The sequence below is a fragment of the Meleagris gallopavo genome, chromosome 2, assembly GCF_905368555.1.
Source record: "Meleagris gallopavo chromosome 2, MGAL_WU_HG_1.1, whole genome shotgun sequence".
Lineage (NCBI taxonomy): Eukaryota > Metazoa > Chordata > Aves > Galliformes > Phasianidae > Meleagris > Meleagris gallopavo.
Window position 1 is genome coordinate 100860533 of NC_139405.1, and position 19638 is coordinate 100880170.

The 19638-nt window shown below is 46.8% G+C and overlaps 1 long non-coding RNA gene across 1 annotated transcript; it reads left to right on the forward strand.

The window, feature by feature from the left end:
• The first annotated feature begins 27 nt into the window (after nucleotides 1–27).
• On the forward strand, nucleotides 28–13199 carry LOC146545104 (uncharacterized). The gene is made up of 3 exons (XR_014881675.1): nucleotides 28–1379; nucleotides 2901–3028; nucleotides 4743–13199. It is a non-coding gene; the product is annotated as an uncharacterized LOC146545104 (long non-coding RNA).
• The last annotated feature ends 6439 nt before the right edge of the window (nucleotides 13200–19638 follow it).

A 19638-nucleotide genomic window follows, 5' to 3' on the forward strand; every position in this document is an offset into this window, starting at 1 on the left:
TGCTGGTGAGCTAGGTGAGTTTGCCCTGTGCTGATACTGGTATTTTTTCCACTGGCTGACAATACCTGTTGGGCAGCTTTCAGGGCCGTGGGTGTTTCTTTTTGGGAAACCTACAATCATTTTTTTGGTCCTAAAACATCTTTTGGTAACAGAAGAAGAATTAAATCCCTGAATTCGTAGTGTTTCAAGGGCCGCTATCATAGATCATGATGTCATAGAATATCCTGAGTTGGGAGGGACCTTTCAAAAGGATCATAGAGCGCCTGTCCTTGCAGAGAGCTCTGGAGCCAGGCCTTACACAGCCTAATGTTGTTCTACACAATGCCAATAAGGGATATTAAAATCAGCGCAGGGAACCTTTGTCTTAAACCAGTTGCAACAGCTGCAAAGCCTGCGAGCCTATTAGACTGCAGCGATAAGTCGTCTTCTCAACATCCCCAAAGAGAAAACATATTTGTATTTTAAATACTAGGAAATGACGTAGCATTGCATCTCTGTATAATTAGCTCTACCAACATTTTCCACTGAGGTGCTTACAAGCTAATTACATTCATTATTTCAAATTGGACTTTTGCCCAAGTTAAGGTTACAGTGTCTTGCCTGGAGGGGAGGAAACTAAGAAAGCCCATTTCAGCTGTAAATGAGCGTGAGCTCCCTGTGCTGCTTGTGGAGCTGTAAGGGAGGGGAGGTAGTCCTGTAGGAATCCACCCATTGGGGTCAGGGCACGGGATCCCAGCTGGGATCCATTACCCATGCAAGATGTGTCTCATCCCACCGGCCCTGACTCAGCCCTGCTGAGGTGACCAGGCCTCAGGGCCGGGCTGGGCTTTGGTGTGAGCCAAAGCAGGGGCCCAAGCCTGGGACGGGCTGACTTGCACATTGCATTCAGACATCAGGCTGGCTTCACGTGGACCCTAGCTTGTCTTCAGCTGGTCCCACAGCTTGGCTTCATCCGGTGACCCGCACCTTGCTGTCATCAGGTCCTTTATCTCGTGTTCCTCTGGTCACCCACCCCGTGTCCACCTGTTTCCACAGCTTGTCTGCTGTAGTCCTCTGCCTGGAGGACAGGACATAGGCAGCAATTAGTGAAGGCACCAGAAGAAGCTCCACAGCCAACTCATCACACGCTCCGTGTGCACTCAGAGGCTCTTTCTGCCCTGTCCACAGGCCCATGCAGACATCCCAAGCTGAGGAAAGGTTGCACCCTCCTTCACCCTCTTAAGGCCAAGGTCAGCATCTGCAAAAGGAGTTTCTTCTGGCAAGAGCTCCCCTGGGGAATTTGCCCCATGGTGATACCAGCACATCATTAGCAGCAAATCCTGGAAATGGTTCTCTGACTGTACCATTCTTCCCTTGTGGAAATACACCAACAGCAGCTGGTAAGTAGTCCTTATGTCACATGGAGGCTTCAGTTAGAAAGCATTCTCAATAGGATGTGCCAAAACGTGACAAATCATCTTTGGTAGAGGAAGGCAGTCAGTGAAAATTCTGGGTGGTTTTGGCAGAAGGGGTTGTGATGCCCTTGTTATGCTATGAACTGAAACACCAGTTTCTTTAAAACTCTCATGCTCCCCATACGACAATGGGGTTGCGTTAGTGTAAGTGGGAGCAGGATTTGAAACGATGCCTTCTTATGTAGCTTTTTGGTATTGCAGCAATAATGTAATTTAGCCCCATGTGCCTTACAGTACATGGAGTTGCTTGCAAGTCTGGTTTAGCAACTCAGCAACGAATGGACACAGATTCCCTGTAATAAGAGGGGGAAAAAAAGTACTTAGAGGATGATTTACTAATTGGTCACCAACTGTACTTCCCTCGTGGATTTTATTCCTCCAATGCAGAAAATAAACTAAAAAAAAAAGCCTGGTTTCATTTTTCAGATTATAGTGAGCTGTAGCATGAACACACCCAGTTCTTTCTTGGTTGTGCTGCTGGTTTTGTACCATCAGGGATAGAAACTGGCACTGGCAGCCCACTGAGCTGAGCTGCTGGAAGGATAGAGGACAAGGCACCAGTGGGACTCGCTACAACTGGGCCGACCACTCCGCATCAGGGTGAGGAAGTTTATGAGGATGGCTCATCCACGGCATCACGAGCCCAGCTGCAGTGTGTGTAAAATCCCCGTTCCCATTAAAGGGGACAAAGAGGGTGGGATTTTACCATAAACTCTCTATTCCGTTGCTTTCAGGTCATTCATCCTCATCCGCATTCAAGGGCTAGAGGGAGGAATTTGGAAACAAAGTAGGTTTCCTGGTGGGCTCATTTGCACGATAATGTCCCTTCCCCTGGGAAGGGGAGGGCGATGGAAGCCTGGGGACCCCCGGGGGCCCTAGATGAGCCTTTTTCTTCTGCTCCCAAGCTTTTGTTTTTTTTTTTAGCTTCTGTATCCAAGGAGCTTTGATCGTGTAGTTCTTGCTGCCTGGGGCTTTTCCTGCTGCACAATTTGGGGTGGCACAACCAGGTCCTGCTGCACAGCCTTCTCTGGGGCAGCCTGACCTGCCTGGTGGCAGCTGCTCTTCTCCTCCCATGGAAAGAAAGTGAGGTTCAGACCAGGCCTTTTAATGTTGTAAATGAACAGCTAAGATTAGAATCATTGAGACATAGAATTATTTGAGTTGGAAGGGACCCTTAAAAGCCAACTAGTTCAACTCCCTGCAATGAGCGGAGACACCTACAGCTCCAGCAGTGCTCAGAGCCCTGTCCAGACTGAGCCTGAGTGTCTGCAGGGATGGGGCATCCACCACCTCTCTGGGCAACCTGTGCTAATGCTTCACCACCCTTACTGTAAAAAACCTCATCCTTAGATCCAGTCTAAATCTCCCTCTTTTAGTTTCAAACTATTTCCTCTTGTCCTCTCACAACAGACCCCGCTGAAGAGTCTGTTCTCTTCTTTCTTACAGCCTCCCTTTACATACTGAAAGACCACTATCGGGTCTCCCCAGAGCCTTCTCTTCTCCAGGGTGAGCAGCCCCAGCTCTCAGCTTGTCCTAATAGGGGAAATGGAAGGACCAGTTAGGACTAAATGAAGGTATGGAGGAACATCACTGCTTGGTGTGCACATCTAACAGCATCAACAATAGAAGCTGTACAGCCACACTGAAAGATGAACACACACACACATATCTATGCTTAATCCCAAAAAGAAAATTGGCATGTTTTGGGTTTAAGCCAGTCATGCCCCATTGAACATCAGTGCGATGGCACTGAACACTTCACACTGCCCCTGACTGCAGGTTTCCCTGGAAGCATTCCCAGGGATTAACTACAGTGAGGAGCTGGCAAGGCAAAGACACACACATACGAGTAAAAAGGTGAGAAGGGAAGCAAACTGTAGTAATTGCCTCGCAGCTAGGAATTTTGCAAAGGTCTGCCTAATGCTGACAGCTTGCATGGCTCCCACACACGGCAGCACCTCTTCTTGGGTGGGCTCAGCTCTTCACACTGCCGTGTGAAATTCGGAGTCAAATGCCAACATTTCAGACTTGTAGGGATTTGGTACCTGGGGGCTTCTCTGCCTTTTCCAGCTGAGCCGATGGGTTTAATGAACAGCCATTCTTCCTCCACACATTCTTCGCTTGAGAATCTTCTTAGTCCATCATCATGCCAGGGAAGCAGCCACAGGCAAGAGGATATTTCGAGTGCATGCTCTTTTTTATTAGCAGTTTTTAATTTAGGCATTTCCACGTGGCTGCCTTACAAACTACAAGAGCTACTCCGAAAATAATGCCTCCTATTATGTTGGCCCACTACATCAGGAGTGGATGTTGGTGATATGGCAGCAGAGATTGAACTTTCCTACGAATATCCCAGTACATGTTGTTCTGTGTAACAGGTGGCAGCAGAGGGGCGGTCTGACAGAATGGCGTCTGACACGGAAGTGTGGATGAAACAAAAGTGTGTCACTGAATTCCAACATGTGGAAAAAATGGCACCCATAGGCATTCATTGACACTTGCTGAATGTTTCTGGAGACCAAACAGTGGCTATGAGCACAGTGAGGCGGTTGGCAGTGAGTTTCAGCAGTGGCAACCACAGCAGTGGCATCGCCTCCACTGGTGCAGATTTTTATGAGCAGAGCTTGCAGGCTCTTATTCATAGGTGGTGAAAATAGTTAATGGCGATGACTGTGTTGAAAAACAGTGTTTTGTAGCTGAGAATTTGCTCTATCAAATGGTGTTATTGTACTCTTTGTATCCAATGTAGTTTCCATGTAAATAAATAGATGGCATTACTTTTGGAGCAGCCATTGTAGGTGGGTGATATTTGTCAAGACAGAAGATAGGTCTGCAAAATCATACACAAGTAACTGTGCTAGTGGTTCATTGTTTCATCCATAATACCTGCAGGCTTTATATTTTCCAGACTTTGTAACCTTCACAACCATTCTGCAGAACTTCCTGACATCTCCCCTAAGGCTATTGAGCCTTTTTTTTTGTATTTCAAACAATTTACCTTCTTGCACTTAAAGTCTGACCTCCATCCTGTGGATTGTGCCCACTCATTACATGCCAAGGTTAACAAAGCTTTCCCCCAGTACAGGAAAAGCATGTTGCTAAATCACTGGATGCGAATTTTCCCTGTCTGTACAAACTGAAAGGAGCTGTCGGATCAAATCAGTTCTTAAGTGGGAGGCATTCAAATCCCACACCTTGTGCCGAGAAAAGTGTGTTTGTCACTGACATTCACACATTTCTTGTGCACCTCCCAGTAATTCCTGTCTGACTGTTCTCCTTTTTTTTCAGAAAGAAGATAAGTGTTACTTGTCCTGGCAAGCACCTGTGTTCTTAACCTTTCCTAAATGTTCTTGGAGGAACTGTACACCGTGGACGCTCCGGTCTGTGAATCAGCCTTAACGGATGGAAAATTTCCAGCTGGCCTTCTAGGGAGATGTTTCAGTCCCTGCTTTTTTCTTGAGCATCTCTAGAGGAGATCCATCATCACTGTGGTGCAGTCTAAGCACAAGCAGACAAGCTCTTGGACTATTAATCTTGACTATTAATTCTGTCGAACCCACTCACATGTGTTAACGATGCTTTTGTTCTGAGGAACAATATGGCTACAAATGTAACATGCTCTTCCCAACCAGGGGAGACAACCAGGACGATGTGGGCAGCTGCACCCTAGGGCACGTGTGGGGAAGATGCAGCCAGGGGATACGGGGCCATGCTCAACACCTGAGCCCCACTCACTGCCTGTGCCTTGCCAATGCCTTCTGCCAGCAGTGAGGCAAAATCAGGGCAGGGAAGGGGAGAGGGAGCTGAGTCACTGCTGGTGCTCACACTGGGCCTGTTTTTGTGGCCTAAACAGCTGTTTTTATTTTCCATAGCTGTCAGTCGTGGAAGGCAGCTTTGTTTTTCTGTTCTAAACGAGGAGCTGAAAACAGCACCGAAAGTCTGCAAATGCCTATTAGTGATCAGGACTGATGGAGCTAGACTGTACTGGTAAAACATTTATTCCTCCTACACCTTCAGGAACTCAGCTTTGCTCTGAGATCAACAAATCACTCATGGGGAAGCGTGCTGCCCACCGAGGTGTGTGCCTCCTTCCCTGCTCCAGCTGCAGGCAGCAGTGTAAGGATGGATGGTTCCTGGGTAAACTTATGATGAAGTGTGTGCAGAGGATTGCTTGTTTTTCAAGCTAAGTCTGTGGTTTAATCAGCTCTGGAAGCAAGTTGCATGACCTATTAATTTTTTTCAGAGATAAACTTTCAGGATCCGTATCTTCTCCTCCTCCTTCTTTGCAAGCTTTTCTGCCCCTCAGTTTTGGCACATGCATGGTTCTGTGCTGTCCTGGTGCCTCACATTGCAAGAGTCTCCTGCAGCCTTCCCTCTGCCCCATGCCAGGAGGGACAAACCAGGCAAACCACCGAGGCTGAAATCTGCTGCTCTGTGAATCTGGGTCCCTCGCCCACATTGGCAGCTTCAGTGCTTGGTTTGGAGGGCTGATGGCAAGATCTGAGCTGGTGGGAGCCAGGGGGCAGGATGCACAGCCCTGCAGCACTGTGGCAGACTGATTTTCTTGCTTTTCCTTCAGGCCAGTTCCTCTCCTTTCTCTGAATCAGGAGAAGACTCCATTAATCTATCTTGGGCTTATGTACAAGAGGAAGAACTGCAGTCCTTCTGAAGCCATCGGTGTGGAAGCGGAGTACGGTCACCTGGGCACCGCTGGGTCTGCAGCCAAGCAGTGCAAGAAGATGTGAGCTGTCCATTCATTCCACATGAAACCAGTAACCCCCCTGCCAAGATCTCAGTCAGCCCTGGATAAAATGTGGCACCATTATTTGCATCTCTGCACTTCTCTTATCTGGCCACAGACACTGCTGGCACTGAATTTGCCCTGCTCTCATATAATTTTGTTCAGCTCAGTCCAGCTGAGCAAACTCCTGCCTCTCCCTGTTCATGTTTTCTTCCTTGTAGATAAGCAAATGAGGTTAAGGAGATCCCAGGTCTCTTCCTCTCCTCCTGTTTCTTTGTAGATGTCTCACAAGGGATTTTTTTCTTCCTCTAAAATGAGGGAGAAAAAGTAACTCTTTTCAATGAGTGAATTAATGTTACATACAGGACCTATAAAATGTGAGGCAAAGGAAATAGAACCATGGAATCAGCGAACAGCTGGAAAGGAACTGGATTTGCATCCTTCTTTCTTCCCCTTACCACATATTGTTCTTCTTACAGCATTTCTTAGAATCACAGAATCATTTAGATTAGATAGGGCTTTTAAGGTAAAGTCAACTGTCAAACTGACTTGAGTCCCATCATGTGGAGTCACAGAATCACCTAGGTTGGAAAGGAAACATTGGAAAGGTTTTTCCTTTCAGGGGGCAAGGAGGTCATGTAGAAATTGCTCAGAGATAGCTCAGTGTGAAGATGCCATCCCACCCACCAGTTAGCTTGTTTCCCTCCCACATGGGTCCAGCTACTACACATTTTCCTCTGCATCACCGCGTCTCCATTATAGGATTTGTATTTCTATTGCAGTGCCACTTTTTGACTGCAGGCTGAGGGCCACCCTGCTCCATGATGCTGCGTGGGACCCACAGGTCTCTCACTTTCCTTGTGTCGCCCCTTGGCTTTTCTTTTTCCTAAAGGCAAAATTCAGTTGTGCCACCATGGCTGCAGATCCTGCATGAGTCCCCATTTCTTCTCGGCAGGGCTGTGGCAGCTCAATGACATTTTTAAAGGCACCGCAGAAAGCAGCCATGCTTACTGATGCTGGAAGAGCAGCAGTGCTGTGCTGTGAGAAATGTCTGGACTCAGGAAACTTGCACAGAGATATTTATAGTGTGGCTCCTTCCTGGGAGGGAGCGAAGCTTATTTCTGAATGCCAGAGAGCAGAAATAGGCCAGCTCTGAAGGTGAAAAGGTATGGACTTCTATTTGGGGAACACTGCATGACTTGAGTTGCAAGAGGAGGGAAGAAACAGTGAGCAGAGCAAGTGCAGCCTCTTCTGCAACAACCTGTGGTTTCTTTGGGACCTTGAGGACACATTCCACCCCTTTGCTCAGTGCTGCTACCCTACCTGAATAGCAAAGGTTGGCCACTCATTTAGGATTTCCGCCCGCTGTGTGTATTGAACCAGATGGGTGCTGAGCCCTGAGTGCTCCTTGAGAGAAAGTAGGACACTCAGTTGCCAGGTGTTGATGCCAAGGGCTGACCTGCAGCTTGCCATGGGCAGGGATCTCAAAGTGTTGCACTTGAGTCAAGGCAATCCCAGGTTTGGGATGAGTACAGAGTGAGAGAAAAACTCCTTGAGAGCAGCAATGTGGAGCAGGACGTGGAGGTCTTGATGGATGAAAAACTAGACATGAACCAGCAGTACATGCTTGCAGCCCAGAAGGCCAACAGTATCCTGGGCTGCATCAACGGAGGGATGGCAGCAGGGAGAGGGACAGGACTGTTCCCCTCTACTCTGCCCTCACGAGGAACCATCTGAAGTCCTGTGTCCAGGCCTGGGGCACCCAGCACAAGAAAATGCAGAGATGTTGGAGCAGGTCCATGAAAATCATCAAAGGACTGGAATACCTTTCCTGTGAAAGTAGGATGAGGGAGTTGGCCTTTGTTTAGCTTGGAGAAGGCTCCAGAGAGACCTCATGCTGGCCTTCCAGTACTTGAAGGAGGGGGACTGACTTTCTCCGTGGTCTGATAGTGACAAGACAAGGGGGAATGGCTTTAAACTAAAAGATGGGAAATTTAGGCTAGATGTTAAGAAGAAATTTTTTACTCAAAGGGTTTTGAGGCACTGGCACAGCTGCCCAGAGAAGCTGTGAATGCCCCATCCCTGGAGGGGCTCAAGGCCAAGTTGGATGGGCCCTGGGCAGCCTAATCTGGTAGGTGGCAACCAGCCCACAGCAGGAGGTTAGAACTGGGTGGTCTTTGAGATCCCCTCCAACCTAAGCCATTCTGTGATTCTATGATCTCAGGGTCTGTGGTGGGATTTCACCCTGTACGTGCGATAGCTGATAGAATTATGTATGGGATACTTGCTGCCTCTCCATTACTGTTATTATTGACTGGGACCAAAGTAGCCCTTTAAGCACAGGCTGCTACCCATTTTTTCCAATTTTGGATTTCAGTCATCGCCGCTTATAAATTCTTTCTTTAGAAGTTGAACCTGCTGGAAAGCTTTCTAAGCAGCTGACAGAAGTGTTTTATAGAAGCAGCCCCTCTTTTCTCATGGGGAATTACAACCCTACAAGTCTTCATTTTCCTTGACATTCCAATTTGCAGCTTGGATGCCACAAGAAATGCCTCAGTTTTCAGTTTAGCGATGGAGCTAGTGATAGGACAAGCGTAACAGAAAAATGAAGATCTAAAGTCCCAGTTAAGCTTTCCTTTGCTAATGTACATAGCCAGACAGACAGGAAGGAAAACCTCTCTTCAGCTGGGATGTATTTGTTGTCTAACCTGAGAGCCATGCAAACATGACTGTGGTGTCTGCTTGCAAATATTGCAGTGAGCCTTGTGCCTGAGCCAGACCAACCACCACTGCAGACTGAGCACAGAAGGAAGGGAAGGAAGGTGCTGCCAGGCTGGTGGGCCTTGTGCCTGGTGGTCATGGCTGCAGGTCTTGGAGCAGAAGTGATGTCTCCACTCAGTGACCTTCTAGTACAGCTCAGCCTCTGCAGCGCTTTCCTGATTTTCTATTAGCTCCAGCTTTTGCCAACTGGAATGACTCCTTGCAGTCTCAACAGGGACTTGTCATCACTCTGATGTGTCACTATGCCCCGTTAAACATGCTCTGCTGTGTAGCAGTACTGCTCCAATATTTGGTTTATACTGTACTCGGTCAGTATCTGGGAACAATGCATTGCAAATACAGGTGCTCTGTTAGGTTATGCTGACCGCAGCAGAAGGGAAGAGGAAAGTGAAGACAACCGTATCCATCCTCAGATGGGACTGATTTTCTGCCTGAAAGAGCTCAGGGTGGCAAAGGGGCAGCTGGAGAGACCACAGCCTGAGTTTCATACCAAAACACTTCTTTTTCTTCTATCTACAGGACCTTCCTCAGGTTCAGTGGCTTGGCTGGGAGAGTTACTGTCACAGAACCATGGCTGAGTGAACTCAAGGTTGCATTCCTGGTGTGAGGGATTCACCTGAACATCATTTCAATCTCCCTTCCTCCTCACACCATGGGAATTTTTGCTGGAAATGACATTTAAACTAAAAAGGATGGGATGGAAACAAACTCCTTGAAGCTCAAGAACTGTCCATATTTTCTCTCCATTTCTCTGTTACCTTGAGTAAGAAGAATTTACTTTGATCTACAAACCCTCATCTCTCCTCCAGCAGCCATGGCTGCTATAAAGCCACCTGGAAGGCAAGGACATCTTACTGGGCTTCTGTATTATTTTCTTCCCAGCCACTGGCAACGTTCAGCCTCATAAGAGCTGACTTTCTCATCAGAGGGGTGCCTGGGAGGCAACTGTGCTCTGCATGGATGTTGTGAAGGGAGATTTATCTTCCCCCTTTTGATCATGTAATGTGGAGAACCTGACATGTAGAAACGTCCTAGATCTTCCATCTCTTTAATCCCTTATTGAAGATTTTTGAGGGACTCCTTGCTCTTGGCAGTGGGCCATTGGGTATAGAGGCAGCAATTTTCTCTTGGTGCTCACTTTGGTCTGTGTTTCAGGGCTGCTCACTCCCCTGCAGACATGATACCTCCTGGAAGAGGTGCTTCTCCCAGCAGGCAAAGGGAGGGGTAATGCTACTCTGAGTGATAACCTCAGGGTTAGATGAGGGAAAGTGCTGTAATTCTGTACAGATCTCCATCACCCTGCCATCATCACCCCTGTCAACCTTTTGAATGGTAAAGATATTTGCTACTCAGCTGTGACCTTCATTTCTCCAGACCATCCTTACTTTTTGCCATGCAGAGAATGGAAAAAGAATAGCCTTAGTAATTAAATGCCAAATGAACCAAGAGTGAGAATTCGTAAGACATATGTGGGACCTTGCGTTAAGGTCCCTTCCAACACAAGCCATTCTATGGTACTATGATTTTCCATGCTCATTACCTTCAGTCTGCCTCTGCCATTTCCCCCAAAATATGAGTTGAAGCAATGAACCATTAAAACTGGTCTTCTCTCCACACTCACAGGCTGATAGAGGAAGACTGTATTGTGAAGTGGGATCCCAAGCACTGGAGCTGGTACCAAGCACTAGATCTCAGCCTCTCTGATCCATGAGGCTTCAAGGGGAGCACTTGTTTGAGGTAATGGCACAGAGCTGGATCTCTTAGCCCTTAAAAATTGAGGAAGGTGCCCTCTGACAACACAGCACTGTCAGCCAGAACAAAGATCACATCTCACCTAAGAAATGGGGACATAATGGCTTCTCTTTCCAGGTTGTATTTCTATTTTTTGGATTGTTACATGATCAGTAAGTACAGCACTGGATGTACATGCGTAGGGGATGAATTTGCCTGCTGCCATGGTGGACTTAGCAAGCAGATAGGTTCACATCTCCAGAAAAAGGCAGCACTGATTCATGGCCACATTGCTTGAGATTTTCCCCATCTCAGGGTCCCCAGGCAGGCTTTACAGCAGCCTTGGCCGTCCTGGTCCACTGACCCTCTGCAGTCTGGATCTGCTCAAGCAGTCTCCTGCCACTTCCTTGCTAACGCATGCAGTATCCCACTCAAGTGATCAGTTACCTCTCACTCAGCACAGAAAACCATATGAGCTCTCTGCCATCAGGAATTGCCAGTCTTACAAACTGGCAAAATACATCCCTTAGTTGATCTGAAATCACATCAAAAAAATTGTGTTCAAACAAAATTGACTTCTCTGCTTCTGTGGGTCAGATGTCTGCAAATAGATTAAATTAGTCCTCCATTGTCATGGGAATGTATGAGAAGTGGCTGAGGGAACTGGAATTGTTTGTCTGAAGAAGAGGAAGCTCAGGAGAGGCCTTATTGCTCTTTACAACTCCCTGAAAGGAGGCTGTGGCGAGGTGAGGGTCAGCCTCTTCTCCCAGGTAACATCAACAGGATGAGAGGGAATGGCCTCAAAGTGTGCCAAGAGAGGCTCAGGTTGGATATTAGGAAATATTTCTTCTCAGAAAGAGTGATAGGGCATGGCACAGGATGCCCAGGGAGGTGGGGGAGTCCCCATCCCTGGAGGTGTTCAAGAAACATGTAGATGTGGTACGTAGGGACATGGTTTAGTGGGCCATATGGTGCTAGGTGGGCAGTTGGACTGCATGATCTTAGAGGTCTTTCCTAACGATTCTACGATTTGATGAGACTTTAATTGTGGAAGATGGGCAGTGCTTGTTCCTGACATGGTCAAAGCTCTTTGCTTGCCCTAAGGAGCCCAGGGAAGCTCGTAGGGCAGCCTCTCAGGAAGAATTTAGCATTACACATCTCTGTCTGCCTTAATTAGCAAATTGCATAATGCTTCATCAGGCATGGAATAATTGAATTGTGATTTTGCACAGCATAAAAGCAAGTGGGTGAATTGAAAAAAAAAAAAAGAGGAATTCTATAATTAAATCCAGGCTATGTCATGTTATGGTTTGACACAGCAATCTGAACACGTGCCTCATTTCACTGTTCTTTTTTCAGTTTCTCCTACCTTTTTCTGTATATTAGTTGGTAATGGGCAGATGCATAGATCCGTGTAGCAGAGGAGGTGCACAGGGAAGTGCCCATGAGGAAATGCCCGTGTGTTAAGGGGCTCAATGGCAGCACCATACGTGCCTCAGACAGGCTGAGAAAGGAGCATGGCCATACCTGAGGCACCGACCTGTCCGCTCCACATCAGGGATCTCTTTGACTTTCTTCCTCCTGTTTCACACAATCATGCCTTTTTCCTGATGCTGGGTGCAATGAGGGGACAAGAAAACCAGTTAGGGGAAAAAAAAACAACAACCAACAACCCAACACAGAGGAGACTTTTCTGCTCTGCCCTTCTTACTGCGTGTCTGTATCCCAACATTACTGCTTAACCTTAAATGCTTCTGAAGCTTAGAAGTGGTCAGATAGCATTTGCATTTCTGTATCATTTTCTGTTGTACTGCTGGCTAAAGCTGTGCGCAGAGCTGCCAAGTTCTCAGAAGAGTGGTTTCACTCACAGTGTGTCTTGCCAGGAACACATGCAGCAGTGCCAGGGACCTGCAAGAAAGCCCAGCTGTGTGAGGCTGCCAGCCTTCATTTGCAAAGGTGGGGTTCAGGTTGATGTCCAGATCCCTCATGATTTTCCTAATCATGCTGCTAAGTATTCTGATAATTATCCACCGCTAGACAGATCTTGCAGGCATAGGAAGCCAATTAGGTTAGCCTTACATCATTCTTCTGTGAATAATCCTCATTTTCACGTGTATTTAGGATGTGCAAATTCTCACCCTTCTTTGAAGGACCCTAAAGCTCATTCAGACGCTAAACAACTTGAATTGTGATTAACTGCTGTTGAAGTTTCCCCAAAGTCTCCTGCTTTGAACAGGACCTCTTCCAAAGGCTGATTGTGTTCAGACCTTATTACTAACTCCTTCCAATCTTTACAAAGTCCCTAATATTAATTCTGCCCATGGAGCTATCAACTGTCAGCTTTCTGCTGAGTCTGCAGCATGCTCCTGGCTGCCAGCTGCTGACCAGAAAGCTCCTTCCCACCCTGTCACCATGCTGGAATTAAAGGTGGTTACCAGCTCCATCACCACCTTAGAACGAGTGTAGAGGTGAAAGTGTGTGTTTGTGCGCACTGGGAAAATGCTTGAGCCCTTCTTCAAAGGCTCTTGTTTTCTCTGAGTTCTCCAGGGAAAGGCAGGAAGAGGTCCCTCTCCAACTCTGGTAATGCCCTGGCACAGCTGCCCAGAGAAGCTGTGTTTGCCCCATTCCTGGAGGCACTCAGGGCCGGGTTGGCAGGGTCCTGGGCAGCCTGAGCTGCTGGGGGCAACCAGCCCACGGCTGGTGTTGGAACTGGATGATCTTCGAGATCTCCTTCCAACCCAAGACATTGTGTGATTCTATGACCTCTGCTGGTTGTAATGCTCCAGGGGCTGCACCCAGGGCCGCGTATTACTTTAGGAAGGTGCTGGGACAAATACGAGCACTCATTTCCATCTCAGCAGCCCTGCGAGGTGACTCACCCTGTCCAGGAGCTGTTCCCCAGAGTAGCGGTGGTAGCAAAGCATCAGGAAGAGAAGTGAAACAAAAGCGAGGTGCAAGCCCATGAAGGTGTTCTTCTGCTGTGGGTGGATAATGATACAGCTTCCACAGTCACAAGGCAGAACACCTCAAGGCTCAGGCTGCAGGATGAGAACTATTTAAAACCAAAAGGCCAGTGTTTTGGATTTATATATGAAAGACCCAATTATCAGGACTCCAAAAGTCCTCTCAGTGCAGCTACTTGGGATGATTAAGTGCTGGGATGCTCAAAGCAAGGAAGAACATTCTCAGGTCATTCCAAATGAAGTGTTTAAGGACCTGCTTCCTGATCCCTTCTCACATGGCCAAACCTTTCTTATGCCAGCAGCTCATGGAGACCAAGGATGCTGTGCTGGAAATGTCTACTTGGCAGGACCTGAGCACTTTGTTTGGTTCCAAAGCTTTGCTGTCTTCTACTGTGGCAGGGGAGCAGGCGGCACAGGACAGGGACAGCTGTCCCCCTGGGCTTTTAGCAGGGCAGAGCAGCCAGCATTGTCTCTACTCCTTCCTGGCTGCCCTTAGCTGCGTGGCACTAGCTCTGGCTGCTGTGCTCAGTGCAGGCTCCAATGCAAATCAAGATGGGCACAAGCCAAGTGATGCAACTGCCTGTGAGCACAGTTCATCCTGACATGGGATTAAGCACTCTCAGTTTGTCTGAAATCTTCTTTTCATATCAAGAAGCCCACACAAGTTTGCTAATAACCAACCCACCTTCCTCTTGCTACAAAGATTATTTCACTTTATCTTACCTCCACTTTACCTGGGGAATAACTGATTACTGCCCTTCCTTCAGAAAGGAAAGCTCCAATTATTTACCCTTTAAGTTTCCCCCTTGCTAGGCAAAGCAAACCACAGTTGTTCAGCCTCTGCCTGTAGGTCATACTTGGGAAACCTTTCACATGCTGGCTGCTGCACATTAGTCTCTCCAGTTGTGGCTCCAGAGCAGACCAGACAGAGTAATTGCCTCCTGTCTCACATAGAGCCTCATATTATTGATGTATATTTATTTTCCGATCCACTATAACTCCAGGTTCTCTTCTTCTGCACTGCTGCCAGCCTGCTCATTCCTTGTTTGTGTTTGAGCCTTTGGCTTATCCTTTGGTAGTTCAGTATTTTGCGTGTTTATTTATCAAGTTAAATCCTGCAAAGTTTGGTTCATTCCTCTTCTTCTTTTCTTAGGCTTTTTGAACTCTGAACCTATCTACCTTAATAATACTGATGCCTGCAAATTTTTGAAATATACCATGAGATTCATCCAAGTCATTCACAGAATTAGGGAGTGCTATCAGATATCAGGCAGAGTGCACAACTCCACACTTGAAATGCCACCTAGGTTAGGTATGCCAGATGATCATAAAGACCTTTGTGGATTGTTGTATGACATCACCTACTTCACAAGTGAAAACCAAATATTTCTGTAAAAGTATACTTAGTCTATGGTACCAATGCAGATTCTCAGATTTTCCTATTCAGCATTAGCAACAATCACAGACATGATAGCACTGAGCTCTTTGGGCAGGCTATGCCAAGCAGAGATTTCCTCATGTGTGAGTCTGAAATACCACTCATGATGTGTATGGCACTCTCTGGAAAAGCCTGGCTGGCATTTGTGTGTCCTAAATCCAAGCCAATTTTCGCATGCCAAACTCAGCAGTTATGTGGAAGGGACAGGAAAAAGGATGAGACTTCCCCCCAAAAGGAGTGACATTCTTTGAAAATGATCTGAACTCACAAGCCTACATGTTAACTTGCAAACAGAAAATGAGCTCTTCTGTGTAAGCTTTTGGACACCCTTTGCGATTCAGACTGGTGTGCAATGCCCAAATGAGAGATGAGGCATCTTTTTACATAATTTACTATGTGCTAGCTCTGCTGTTGTGTTAATGGGGGGAGGTTGGACAGGGAAGAGGAAAACTGCCTTCAGCTTCTTAGAATTATAGAATCTTGGAATGGTTTCAGTTGGAAGGGATCTTGAAGATCATCCAGTTCCAACCCCCGCCATGGGCAGGATTGCCATCCACCAGCTCAGTGCACAGGGCCCATCCATCCTGGTCTTGAGCACCTCCAGGGATGGAGCATCCACAGCTTCTCTGGGCAACCCATTGGGCTGCTGTGCTTTGAATTAGGTGAAACTTCTTGGCAATAAAGGCAAATTGAATCTGAATTGAGAGCAACTTCCTTTGGTGTGGGATGGGAAGAGCAGCAGACTAAGCCAGGAACATCATTTCTGGCTGTCAAAGGTCCTGCTGCATATTCCTTTAGTGGCAGGCAGTATCACTCAGGGTCCTCCATGGAGGTCTGCATGACTGCTACCCTGTATGGTTACAGTGAACTGGTTATCACAGCTTGGTGGAGGAGCACTCATGCAGGAATCACAATTTGTTTTTGTTTCGGCCACCATTTTGTATCAGACTAAACTAAATTATGGTTTAGTTAAATATCTTCAAATATATATTTGTAACTCAAGGTGCTTGTTGGTTTAGACCCTGCAGTGTTCAGAGTCACTGATCCCCACTGCCCAAAGAAACAGCTTTCTGTCTCAAAGCTGAGAGCTTGCCCACTTGCCTCAACATAGTAACTTGATATTCTTATGTAAAATTTAAGTAGATCATCAATTCTGGCTTCAATTATGTCCCCTAATTGGATAAAATGAGTATTAATACGAACATGTATCAACAACCCCCTGCGATTTGGGAGGATGCAGTCAGAGACCTACTACTCCAGCTGGACTGTCAAAAGTCCATGAGAAATCCAAGATGGGATTCACCCAAGAATGCTGAGGAAACTGGCAGAGGTGATAGCCGAGCCGCTTGCCATTATCTATCAGCACTCTTTGTTGACTGGTGACATCCCAGAGGACTGGAGGCTTGCCAATGTGACTCCCATCTATAAGAAGGGTTGTAAGGAGGATCTGGGGAACTACAGGTCTATCAGCCGGACCTTGGTGCCAGGGAAGGTTATGGAGCATATTGTCTTGAGGGAGATCACATAGCACATGCGGGACAACTGGGGGATCAGGCCTAGCCAGCGTGGGTTCACAAAGGGCAGGTCCTGTTTGACCAACCTGATCTCCTTCTGTGATCTAGTGACCTGTCTGGAAGATGAAGGAAAGGCTGTTGATGTAGTCTACCTAGACTTCATCAAGGCCTTTGACACTGTCTCCCACAGTATTCTCCTGCAGAAGCTGGCAGCCCGTGGCTTGGACGGGTACGCTCTTGGCTGGGTAAGGAGCTGGCTGGAGGGCCGGGCCTAAATCCAACTGGCGACTGGTCACAAATGGTGTTCTCCAGGGGTCGGTGCTGGGGCCTGTCCTCTTCAATGTCTTTATTGATGACCTGGATGAGGGCATTGAGTGCACACTCAGTAAGTTTGCAGATGACACCAAGTTGGCTGGAAGTGTCGATCTGCCTGGGGGTAGCGAGGCCCTACAGAGGGATCTGGACAGGCTGGATTGCTGGGCTGAAGCCAATGGGATGAGGTTCAACAAGGCCAAGTGCCGGGTCCTGCACTTTGGCCGCAACAACCTCAGGCAACGCTACAGGCCTGGGGCGGAGTGGCTGGAGGACTGCGTAGAGGAAATGGACATGGGGGTATTGACTGATGCTCGGCTGAAATGAGCCAGCAGTGGAGAAGAGGAGGCTCAGGGGAGATCTTACTGCTCCCTATAACTACCTGAAGGGAAGTTGTACTGAACTGGGGTTCGGCCTCTTCTCTTGTGTAACTAGTGATAGAACTAGAGGGAATGGCTTCAAGCTGCGCCAGGGGAGATTTAGGCTGGACGTTAGGAAATACTACTTTTCTGAAAGAGTGGTCAGGCACTGGAATGGGCTGCCCAGGGAGGTGGTGGAGTCACCGGCCCTGGAGGTGTTCAAGGAATGTTTGGATTTTGTGTTGAGGGACATGGTTTAGTGAGTACTATTGGTGATAGGTGGATGGTTGGACTGGATGATCTTAAAGGTCTTTTCCAACCTCGGTGATTCTGTGATTCTGTGATTAAAAGAAAAACAGTTTTATTTTTTTTTTCTTCCCTATGAAATAGGACATCACTGTCCTTCATCTTGTGAAACCTGAGTTGTGGCCTAGTCCCCACAGCATGAGACCCTCTGGATAGGACATGCACATATATCCTTCTTTTCCTCCCAGAGTACACCCTTGCCTGTGCATCTCAGTCTGCATTGCTGAGTGATTTTGCTCTCCTTGTGCATCACATAATGGAATGGGGTACTGAACCATGGCCAAGATCTTCATTATTATTGTTTGCAAGTTGTAATTTTGTCCTGGCTTTATGGAAAACCACTTATTCTGTACCATTTTCTGAGCATAGAGACATTCTATAATTTTATGATGTTGCATGAAATGGCAGAAATCTTCTGCACAGTATTTCTAAGTAAAACTTGGTGTTGATGGGGAAGAGTCTGTGAACCAAAAAAAAATTATAGGCAGGGGATTATTCTTTTTCCTATTGTCTGCTCCGCATGTTGCTTCCTTCTGGCAAGATCCTCCAAGTAGCTCTATTTCTGGGAGGTTTCTTGCTGCAGATTTTCCAGGTGAAGATCCGTCTCACCTCCAGCTATTTTCAGCAAGAGGCATAGCTCTCTGAGGACAGGCTGCTAGCATATGGAGGGAGAGTGGCACCTTGTGTGGCAGGATAAACTCCTCCAGTACCAATTGCAGCCCCTGCTTAATTGGAGCTCATGCTGGCACTATGGTGGTGATGCTTAGGGTCAAGAGAAATCCTTCATGTGAAGAAAAGGTATTTCTAATTTTCTACAAAGCGATGGATATATATCGGTCCATGACTGAAGATACAAACCAAATGCTACCATGTCTTGTCCTTTAAAAGTAATGTAAGTGTAAATGCTTGAAAGAAGTGTAAGCCAATCATCTACCATAGCAAAAAAAAAAAGTCCAAAAAAGTAGTTTATGTCATTTATTTGAAATGCATAGTGCTATGTCTTGAAAAATGTGCTAGAATATCTCAGTGCACAATGAGCCACATGAAATGTTCTGTCACAATTAAATGTTCCGGGAAATTAGATAGTGAAAACGGCTGGTGAGGAACAGAGAGCAAAGTCATTGGACTATTTTCCCCCAGAAGCCAGTAACAATTCCTAGTGGTCAAAGTAGTGCTTGTTTCAGAAGTCCAGCCGTGTCCCTCTCTTAAACTGATGCCTCGTGGAACAGTTTTAGCTCTACTGGAAAGGCAAGGAAAATTTGGCTCTTTGTCTTCTGTCCACTGCCGCACGGCAAATGAACCTTTTGTGAATTTGTTTCAAAGTCCTTTGCAGCTTCAAAGATTTGGATATGATATCTGTAGTTCTCTGCTTTCGTTCTGTGCATCTTGGTGCATCATGACTCTGCTGCTCCACTGCAGAGCTCTGATCCTGTTTCCATCCTGTCCCAGTATGGTCTTGGGGAAGAAGCAAAGTTGTCAGTTTTTATGTCGGCTCCGCAGGGCTTCCCACAGTTTGCTTTCAGGGTCTGGTGGACTGTTCGGTGATTCAGAGCTTCACAAACAGGGCTTGATCAGAAGCTCACTGAAATCAACTGAGGGACTAATGAAGTCTGGCATAATTGCCTGCTGAGTGATTTCTAGTTAAAGATGCAAAATAAATATTTTCCCAAACCCACCTTCTTAGAACTATTTTAGATCTAGACAGCTCCTTTTAGGAAAAAAGAGACCTTTGAGCTTACTAGCCAACTCCTCTGCTATCACAGAGATCTTTTAAAAGATTTTGAAAGAGTTCGGCTTGAAAGTCTGTCTTCAAAGAAATGTTATTTTTTGCCTTTGGAAGAGAACCTGATCACTTTAGAGGCAAGCAGCCTCTTAATTTTCAGCCTAAATATATTTGTGGACAGTCTGTACGTATTTGTTCTCCTGTCAACACTGTGCTTTAGGCTAAATGAATCTTTCCTCTCCCTTGTTTGCTTCCTCCTTCCTCCCTGTTGTATTTATAGAAAACAGTTTCAGACCTTTCAAGCCTTTGGTTTCCT